The 10794-nt window shown below is 42.5% G+C and overlaps 1 pseudogene; it reads left to right on the top strand.

Annotated features, from left to right (window-relative positions):
- The first annotated feature begins 2374 nt into the window (after positions 1-2374).
- LOC123076525 (FACT complex subunit SPT16-like) lies at positions 2375-3641 on the top strand (annotated as a pseudogene).
- Positions 3642-10794: the final 7153 nt, after the last annotated feature.

Genomic DNA, 10794 nt, shown 5'->3' with positions numbered 1-10794 from the left:
CCGAGTATCCAGACATCGTCCGCCCAGACGAGTTCCGTTCCATGGCCTGTGTTTGTGCTGCACACATCAAGCTCATCGCCTTGGATGAATATGGATTGGAACTCATCCTCTGGACGCTGTCGCCTGACCTCTCGGGCTGGATCATGACCTGCAAGTACAATGTCGAAAAAATCTGGGCAAACGTGAGCTACCAGTCTGCTGGTTTGAGACAGCTTGCTCCGTCGCTCCCTGTCCTCAGCATCCATCAAGACGGCGTCGTCTACTTAGTCGTAAATGACGAAAGCATCGTCGACCGTCGACTGGTGCACAAAGGCCAGTATTTGCTTCGTGTCGACATGGAGAAGGACGAGGTCCACGTCTCTCCACAGCCTACAAGGCGTATTTGTTCCCAACTCTTTGCGAGCGAGTTCAGTGCGCACCGACACACAGCGTTGATTGCAAGAAAAATTGCCCAATAGTTTCCGTCTTATTGTGAAGCAGGGATATTTGGGGGGCAGACATAAGTTGTAATACTACAATACCTATCTTTGCAAATAATATGTTAACAGGGACCCTTGGACCATGTTTATTCCAGTGATCCGTGGAGGATATACAGAACTTTTGCTTCAAACCGATCAAGCTTGAGAGCTGCTGCCCACTCCAAGAAGATTAGATTTTTGATGGAGTGAACCTTTCCTTGCACATCAAGGAGAAGTATATATCGTACCAGCAGCAGCAGTGCCTTTTATTTCTTCTTGTCGCTATTGACCGATATTGTCATCAAGATTTGTATTAACAGTCCATATCTGAATGTCACAATGACCCGAAATCTGCAAACGTCCTCTGCGTTTGGCGACGGCACCAGCCTTGCGGTGTTGGGTGGCAAACGTGGTGGTGCTGTGCCTGTTGCCAGCGGTTCATAGTGGTCACCGGCGCATGTGGAGTTAGATCGAGCACGTCGTGGTCACCGGCGCATGTGGAGTTAGCCACGGGGGAGAGGATGGATGGATGTTTTGATAGATGGATGTTTTTTTTTAATGATGGAAAGTATTGATCCGTCCGGTTGATAGTGTGTCGTAGGCATACTGCTGTGCCTTAATCCAGTACGTATCAGCTGGTTATTATTTATTAGGGAATTTAATAAATTACGTCTGCTTTGAGATGGTTTTTGGCATTCAGAATAATTATATCTTGGACAACTAGTAATCCTTATATGATATAATAAATGAGACAAAAAAATAGATGCTTCATGTGTGGCTAATACGCACGCAATCTATGAGGGATATCAAAGCAGGTTTTTGAGGGAGAAGGAGGAAGAAATTGTTGGGCTCAACTGGAATATTTCAAGGCAATATTTGGACATAACACTTTTTTTGTTTCCCGTTCAAGCTAGTGGTACTACGTGCGTATAGTTGATTGCTAGTACGTGTACGAGTGGTTGATCGGGCCCATCGTCTGCCGTACTGTCAGAACAGGGGTGGTGAGTCACGTCAGGAAGACTGCGCTGCGGCTGATGGGGCGACCTCTGCTCTACTCAATCAAATCAAACCAAACCAAACCAAAGAAAGAAAAAAGCAAAAACGACGAGCTGGTCAACCGAAGCGAAGCGGCAAGGGGCATCGCCAGTCATCAGAGTGGCAAAGTGCATGCGTGGTCACCAATGTCGGCTCCTGCGGCGCCCAGCGCAGTACACACACAGAGACAGAGCATCATCCAGCGGCGGGAGAAGCGAGCGGAGGTCGAGATTGCCTGCTCTGCTTGTCCGGCCAGGGACCTCACCTGGAAATGGATTCGTCAGAAACGTGCAATTAGTCTGCTGGTAATTCAAGAACATGCATGGACCTAGAATACATATATGCACACAAAATGAATCAGTTAATAAATAAAATAACGAGCTGACACACCAAGCAGTTCAAAACAGACTATGGGGTTCATCTCCATCTCTAGCATCCAGCAAGCATTTCTCCACTCCAAAACATTTCTCATCTTCACATTAGTTTTTTTTCTTTCTCTCTCTCTCCACAAATTGGTACTCCAGTATATCACATCGAAATTGCACGCGAGGTTCATGCATAACAACAAGTACGTACTGGTAAGAATGGTCACCTCGATTGCAAAGCAGGTCAAGGTCGATGATTTGGTATCCCTGGCAGGCTGCATACAAAGGTTCAACCATCATCTTCTGGCCTACACCGTCCTGCTCATCATCTCCATGGCTCCCTGTTTGCCGTGTCTTGTCAACGATCGACAACACAAGACATGAAAAAAAATCATCATAATATCTAAGCAAAAGCATTTGTATAAGGCTCTAGACCACGTACGTAAATGTCCCCAGTTTTGCCACAACTAGCTAATTATCGTCAATTTTCCTGCTGTTGGCTTCGTGGTACAGATAATGGCAGATAATGGTAAGGCAAAATTAGGCTCAGGAGCAGCCCATACAATCAGTCTAGAGACCTTCAGTAAGCGGCTTAAGGTGTTTTATGACCATTGGAACAAAAATAAGTCTCATCTTTGGGGTTCTTCTGATGCCATTGCAATTGCGACTCCGCCTCCTTCTGAGGATATCTGTTATTTGAAATCCACAGCTCAGGATTTTCCAGAAACCATAATCGTCTTCATGCAGAAGCAGATGCATTTCTTATGCAGCCAGAAGAAAGCAAATCTCATTGGAACCATCAAGAATGCTGCAAGTGAGGCTGTTGGTTTTGATGCATGTGAAAAGCAAGAATGGGGATGGCATTGACCTGATGGATGACATACTGTGTGCTGTTTGTGCTCAGTCGAAATCTGACACTTAAGTTGTTGGTCACATTGCAAAAGAGGCACCTGAGGGTAAGCTCCTTGAAACATGGGCAGAAAAGCTATCTTGGTGGATCTGTGTACAACTTGCAGACGTAACACACGGGTTTTCTGAGATCTTTGCCGTGAAAGATGCCACAGAGATCATATGAAAAAAGGCTGCTTGCCTAACTTCATCTGTAATGAAAAACTTTGTGGTACTGACCATGGAGAAGGTTATTGACGAGGAGAGAAAAGTCTCACACTTCTCATTGATGGATGACACAAAGAGGGTTATTCTTGACCCTTTGAAGGCCAAGGTGAAGTTGAAGCCTGAAAATATTGATATATGCTACCCTCCTGCCTTCCAAAGTGGAGGCAAGTTTGATCTTAATTAGGCCGCGTGTTTCCAGCAATGATGATTATCTCTACTATGATCCTGCAAGTATTATCATCTGCGCAATTGGGTCCAGGTACAGTAACTACTGTTCCAATGTCACCAGAACATTTCTGATAGATGCTACCCCGGCACAGACCAGAGTAAGGTGTGTGAGACACTTTTCAAAGCCCAGGAAGCTGCTTTAGCAGCATGTAAACCAGGCTGCCGTTGCAGTGTTTGAGAGGAATGCCTCTGAACTGCTTCCTAATCTAACAAAGTCAGCTGGAACTGGAATTGGCCTTGAGTCCGAGAATCAGGCTTAAACTTGACAGCCAAGAATGACCGCCTGATAAAAGAGGGCATGATTTTCAATGTCACCCTTGGTTTGAGTAATGTACAGGCAGAAACAAACAATGAGAAGAGAAAGCAGTTCTCTTTGTTATTAGCTGATACAGCATTAGTTAGTGCCAATCTAATTTTGTTCAGAACTCGTGTAATGTGACCCTTGGTACTTTTTTACATTACATGACAAACAGATGTGTTCAAGTGGCCATGGAGGAACCATTTTACGGAGTGATTATATACTCCCTCCGATCAAAAATAAGTGTCGTGGTTTTGGATCGGAGGGAGTACCATTCAACTAAATGAGTTGGAGATCTCAATTATAAATAAAATTGTATGTTATATCCAATCCACCAACCCCCCCTGCACTTTTAAGATAACAAACAACATCATCTCGCACCATTGAATGAATCCTGATCCATATAGGAAGGTGAGAAAACATAACTGAAATAAGAAAAGAATATTTGTTCAGGTGTTGTCTAGTTTAAGGATTCTGGAACTTCTGAACATTCAGAACACACTTTAAATTTGAAGCTGGCCAAAACAGGAGAAAAGCATCGCTTGCTTTGCCGCGTTCCCTCGAGGTTCACCGATGGTTCAGGAGTGACCAAGTGTATCCAACGACATGATTCTACTTGTCATTTATCATTTCCTTGTTGTCTCTAAGTTGCTGTTTAAGCCCAGTTTAAGCCGCTAGTCTTATCTGAACTAACTGCCAAGTGCCTAATGTGACTGCTGCAGAAGTATATAGCTCCAGCAAATCTTTGGCAGAGAATTCGTTTTGGGTCGCTCGGTCTTCCTTGAGGCCTTCCTGTTCGATTTTGGGCCACAATAATGAAGCATTTTTTTCCGTAAATTTTCGACTGTCTCGTGCTTTGGTAACTGTTCTGACCATACTCAGTACATGGAGCAAATATACAGGGGGTACAAACAATTTCTTGTAGGGCGACTACTTTTAGTTTTTTAATAACAAAACCAAGTTGGATCACAGTATTTGCTTTCCCATTTTTTCCATTCAGGTAAAGCCTGGAATCTAAAAATGCACACGGTGCAACAATTCCGATTGAAAACTGAATTAGCACAAGATAAGCCATACAGAGATTGATAGGTTCTGACAAAACAAATGTGGAAACAAGCTAGTTACATGTGCTCAGAAAAATTACTAAGGTATAGAGTTGTGACTCTCACTGACCAAGATAAAGGGGCCCACATTTTGTCAATGAGCTGTGCGCTGCTTCTCTCCACTGAAGTTATCTGTTAAAAACCCAGACAATATCCATGGTCAAACCTTGCAATAGTAGAATGCACGTATACGGGATGCCATTCCCTCGTACGTAAAATGTAAAAGTCCAACCAAAGAAAACTGCAAAGACGATTAAATATACATTTTGCAACGGGACAATAACTGATTTGGACCTATCGTGAACATTACAAATACTTGTTGGTTAATTCTTTTTCAAGCTGCTTGGAAAGTTGACAGGTCCCGGTAACGTCTTTGGGCCTTTAAACTACTCCATGTCTTTCACCCAGCAACTCATTCAGGGATAGTTTGTTTAAATGTGCGAATACTTCAAGACTTGGCAGAGGCCAGCTTAGTTAAATTTGACCAGAGATCAACAAGCAGCTTATGCCATGAATCCTGGCCATGAAGGTTGCCATATCTGCACTTACAGGTGAGCTTGTAAGTCGGTTCATCTCCTTCCTGATGAACAATTACCACTCCTCCAGCCATGCATGATCAGAGGAGAAGGTGGTGGAGAGGTTGGAGCATCTCCTGGTCAGAGTTGGCACCATCGTCGAGGAGGCACACGCTTGATACATTACCAACTCTGGGATGGTGATGCAGCTCAAGATGCTCTCAGAGGCCATGAGAGGACACCATGTGCTCGATACCTCAAGGTACTGAGCCCTCCAAGACGATGCAGGCAATCGCTTGCCACCTTCACTCTAGGTTCATCGACAGTTCAGGAGTGACCAAGTGTAGCCAGCGGAACGATTATACTAGCCATTTATCATTTCCTTGTTGTCTCTAGTTAGCTGTTTAAGCCTGGTTTAAGCTGCTTATCTTAGGTGAACTAACTTTCAAGTGCCTAGCGTGACCGCTGCGGAAGTATTATAGTGCCAGCTTGGGTGAATGTAATGTAGCAAGAATTAACCTTTTTTTCTTTTTGCTGATAGCCTAATTCCCTTGTATCCTCATCTCAGATCCACCATATCACTACGGCAAACAAGCATTTAGCAGCATGTACATGTAGTGATGGCAGTACATTTGGATTATAAAGTTACAAAACTACCAAGTGCTGCTTGACAAGTTGCACATGCCCTGCTTCTCCAGAGATGAATACTATTACTACTATGTTCGGTACAGTTATCTTAGCAGTTTCTCCTATCTTTACTACAAAGGGGAGTCTGCGGTCTTAATGGATCCATATCCCTCGCACTCTCCTGCAAAACCAGCCCACCCCTTGTCCCATCCCCGCTCAACAAAAACAGCAGAAAAAACCCGGGGAAAAAGCAAACAGCCACGACCCACAGACACAGGTCCCAAGCCCCATCTCCCCCAATCCCCTCGCTCCTGCTGGATGCACTGTGAGTCTGTGAGTTACTAGTTGCCTTTCTTCAGTGAGGGTATGGGAACACTCCTCGATAGAAGCAAAGATTGTGTAAAAGAAAATTCAGGGTTAACGACAGTGTGATTCATCAGAAGTTGAGGCAATAGAAGAGTGCTCGTTCGTGTGTAAGCAATCATGTGTGGACCAGAAAGTTTGATGTGCCCGGTCAGGCACTTGCATGCATGGGTAATCAGCACTGACCAAATGTTTCAATCAGTAAATGTAAAAGTAAAAATGAAGAGTTCATTTCGTTCACCACAGATAACTGGCTCATCTTTCTGAGAATGTTTTGCCTGCCAAATCAAATTTTCCAGAATAAATAAATAGACTAAAAGGTCAGAATCTTTGCTCTTGATAATTCTGCAACCTATTGCAAAGGCGGAGCTAGCATCAGGTTACGCCTAGGGCTAAACTAGCTTGAATGATGTACTTTAGTGATTTTTTGTACTTTGTAAGAACGAATTGCAAAGGCTATTGTTACTAGACCTAGGGCCCAGGCAAAACGATTTTTTGTACTTTGTAAGAACGAATTGCAAAGGCTATTGTTACTAGACCTAGGGCCCAGGCAAAACACGCCGACATTGATGCGCAAAGGCCTCGCCTCCATTGCCCTCTTGAAGCCATGGATGATTTGAAAGCAGCGCAACGAGTGCATCTTCGATGGCGCCCAGCCCCTGGTTCATGTCCTGGTCTCCAAGATCAAGGATGAAGCTGGGCAGTGGGCACGCGCTGGTGCCCGTGGCCTTCATGCCATCCTGCGGTCCACCTGGGATGTGCACTAGTTCACCTGTTTTTCGTTTGTACTTGACCTCCTAGGAGGATTGTATCCAAATTCTATCTTTTCAATACAATGAAACGCAAAGGTCCTTTGTGTTTTCTCGAGAAAAAAAACTAGGCCTAGGGCTATAGCCCTAGCTGCCCTACGCCTATCTCCGCCACTGACCTATTGTATATCTAAATTGAACATTTCAGATTCTGTGGTTCACGGCTGGATTTCAAAGTGCGAAGTGGCATGGATGCATGAGAACGCTCTGAATGGCATCCATACAGAACTCCAACCAGGCTAAGTAATTCATATACATAGAAACAACAGCTACGTTTTCACTACCTTATTATGCGTATGGGTTCTGCATGCTGTTTGTCCCTTTTCTGCTGACCTATTTTGCGCCACCAAATTACAGATTTACACAACCAAACTAATGCATATATATGATTGACTCGGTTCTCTGTATGGATGCAGTGTGCAAATGTGCCATTGTACGCCTAAAAGATGTTTCATACATGCAGAGATTTGTTGCAAACAAACAGAAGAAGGTCCTTTTTGGCTATTCCATACAAAGATCTTTGGTTTTTCATGATTAAGCCGGCATTATATCACAGCTTGGTGTCTGATACTACTCAGTCAAATTAGTCACATATTTTAGTCCTCCAATATTGTTAAACTTGTCATATGGTATTCAGGTTATTTGGGACAAATGGCTAACATATGTCAACATGTGATTATATAGCATGCATTCCTAAGTCTTGTTGGATTGCTAGGCATGGATGTGTTCAAGAAAGTAACAGAAAATTTGGAAGCGCACTTACTGTTGAATCATGACTGCTTTCATCTTGTTAATTGCACACTTATTCTTGCTGTCTGCTTCTACTAAGGTAATAACAACATAAGGTTCAAGGTGCAAGAAGAAGTACACCCAGTAATGCCATAGGATATTTCAGAGATTACTGTTTAAGGCATCATTAAGAACAGTAGAAAGCCTTTCTCAGTTAAGTCGGAAGCCCTGTTATGGCCAGCCTGGATCAATGAACATAGGAGTCACGTGATTTTGTTTATACATGTACATTTTCTGCGAGGAGTATATACATGTACTTATTTTAGTCTGTATCCTCTATTTTGGGTAGCAGAAGATCCTTATATGCCTCTACACAAATATATGTTTCCCTACGCTGATTCTTTTGAAATGCAAAGCTATGCCAGCATCGTCTTTTATTCAGTCTTGCACATCCCGTTGTATAATTTTAACTGTGCAAATCTGGATATTTTGTGGTCCGAAAAAGATCCTGAATTTCTTCAACAGGGCTGGCAATGGCATTCTTTGGATGTAGCTTGTCAATTACATTGACATGTATGGAAGTAAATGTGAAGACCATATCCAAATTATAGTTGCGCCAAGCCTGAGAGGCAGGTGGAAAGGGACGCAGGATGAAAAATACACTTGAGAAGTGTTTGGTTGCCAACATCACTTTGGTAACAGTCATATCTGTTGTAACCTCCAAAAATGCCTGCTGCTTGGTTTGGCTACGTTCTGCATGAGTGAAGAGAGGACGAGAGGTAGCCTGCCCCATAGGGCATGCGCGGCTGGCCCTGGAGAAACAGACGATTTAAGCGTTTCTCCACGGCCAACTTTCAGGCTTGACTGGAGAACTTGTGTACGTAATCAAACACAAAAAAGATAAAAATATTGTATCTGACGGAACGGACCAAGCTCGTGCAGGAACCAAACACACAATCAGTTAGCAAGGATAAGGGTGGAGAAGGGGATGCACAACAAGGAGGAAGACGCCCGGACGGGTGTATGGCAGTCTAGGGGGGGTATCCAGCTAGTAGTTACAAATAATAACAAGGCCAGAATTAAACTTCTGATAAACAAATAAATGTACATCGATGATGAGTTGATGATATTGCTGTATGTAGTCAACGTCTTGCTCGGAAAATGCATAACCTCTTAAAACACTGTGTGCTAAATGTTAGCCTTGAATTGTTTGTACGTATATGTGCTACGGAAATGTCATTGAAAAGATTCAAAGCATGCATGGACTAAAAGATGCAGACACAATGAATAAGAAAATAAAACAACAAACTGAGACAGCAAACAGTCAAAAAGTATGAGATTCCTATGGGCAGAAATAGATAAGTCACCTGTCTGCTTGTTCTGGAAGATGAGCATCCATTAGTCTCCATGAGTGATCCTCTGGATGTCTACACAGAGCATATGTGAGAGGTCCCGGTCTTGCCATTCCTTCATATGTAAAATGTAGGAGTCTAACGAAAGACAAATCTGAATATGATTAAATATAAATGGAACAAACAATTAAATTGGACATAACTACCACAAACAAATATTAAAATTGCCAGTCGTTTTTTTCATTAAAATGCTTGGACAAGTTGGCTTGTCCTTGTCACGTGTTTGGACATTTAAATAATTAACTGTGTGAAATCACACATCCTTGAACTCATCAGTCAATGGTTGAAAACATTTCGCATGTCTTCAAAATATGTTATTCATCTCTACCTCTTATCATCCAGCATTTCTCGTTGCAAAACATTTCTCATGTTCAGACCAGTACTTTTTTCTTGAAAAATAATATAGAACTGTACTCTAGTATAGGACATCAGAATTGTAATGATTCATCATCAATATTATAGCAGATTTTCCTAGCAAAAATACTATAATAAGTACTGGTAATAATGATCACCTGTATTGCAAAGGAGGCTGCATAGGAAGGTTAATGATGAAACCATCATCTTCTGTTCTACAGCGCCCAGCTCATCATCTCAGCTTCCTGTTTGCCATGTCCTGTTATCAAGAATAGAAGTCAAGAGGAATCATGGTATCTAGATATATTATCTGTATAAGGCTCTCTAGCGTACAGAACAGTGCACGTATGTATCCCATTTCGCCAATAGTGATTATGACACCTTTGATTCCAGTTTTACTACTAATTGATGATGGTGGCCTTTCATTCCAGTAGCTTTTAAGACTTTCCGTTTCTGTACATACATATACCAAAGTAGTAGCTAAACCTCTCGACCTTCTGTATTAATGCCCACTGATTAGTTTGAGGCAAATATGGGATCATTAGAAAGTCCACTCTCGGTAGACTCTCTATGGTTCTGAAATACGTTATCAGCATGATCTCCGAAACTTCTATGGTGGTAAATGTAAGATCAACAACCACACGAAGCCAAAGGTTAGTGGTGTGCCTATTCGATCGCATGCTTGTGCATTAAGTGAGACAGAGCACGAGTGCCACCATTAAGTGGGACCCTGGAGCTCAACTTTTTTTTTTACATCCTGGGAACTCTACATTTATCTAGCGGCATGTACATGTAGTGGTGCAAGTGTAATCTGTTTTCTGGATTTGTCCATATACTCTGAAAATAATCACGAAAGGCACTTTGTTTTGTGAGAGTCCGTTCAAGATGCCTCTTTGGCAGAGAATTCATTTTGGGACGCACGGTCCTCCTTGAGGCCTTCCTGTTCGATTTGGGGCCACAAAAATGAAGGGTTTTCGTAAATTTCAGACTGTCTCGTGCTTTGGTAATTGTTCTGACCATACTCAGTATACGGAGCAACTATACAGGGGCAACCAAACAATTTCTTGTACGAAGACTACTTTTAGTCTTTCAATAAGAAACAAAACCAAGTTGGGTCGCACTACTTGCTTTTACATTTGTATTGTCATTCACTCATTCTGGAGATCAACATCAGGTCAAGCCTGGACTCTTGAGAATGCAAACAGCGAGGCAACTTCCGATTAAAGACTGAACTAGTAAAAAAATATATCCCACAGACAGATTGATTAGGTTCTCACAAAACCAAAGGAGCAAATGTAGAAACAAACTATACATGTGCTCTAAAAGACTTCTAATGTAAAGAATTGTGATTCTCAACACTGACCAAGATAAAAGTGTGTATG

Source organism: Triticum aestivum, chromosome 3D (assembly GCF_018294505.1).
Source record: "Triticum aestivum cultivar Chinese Spring chromosome 3D, IWGSC CS RefSeq v2.1, whole genome shotgun sequence".
In the NCBI taxonomy this organism is placed as follows: Eukaryota; Viridiplantae; Streptophyta; class Magnoliopsida; order Poales; family Poaceae; genus Triticum; species Triticum aestivum.
The sequence above is the reverse complement of the archived record's forward strand: the minus strand, read 5'-3'. Positions and strand labels throughout refer to the sequence as shown.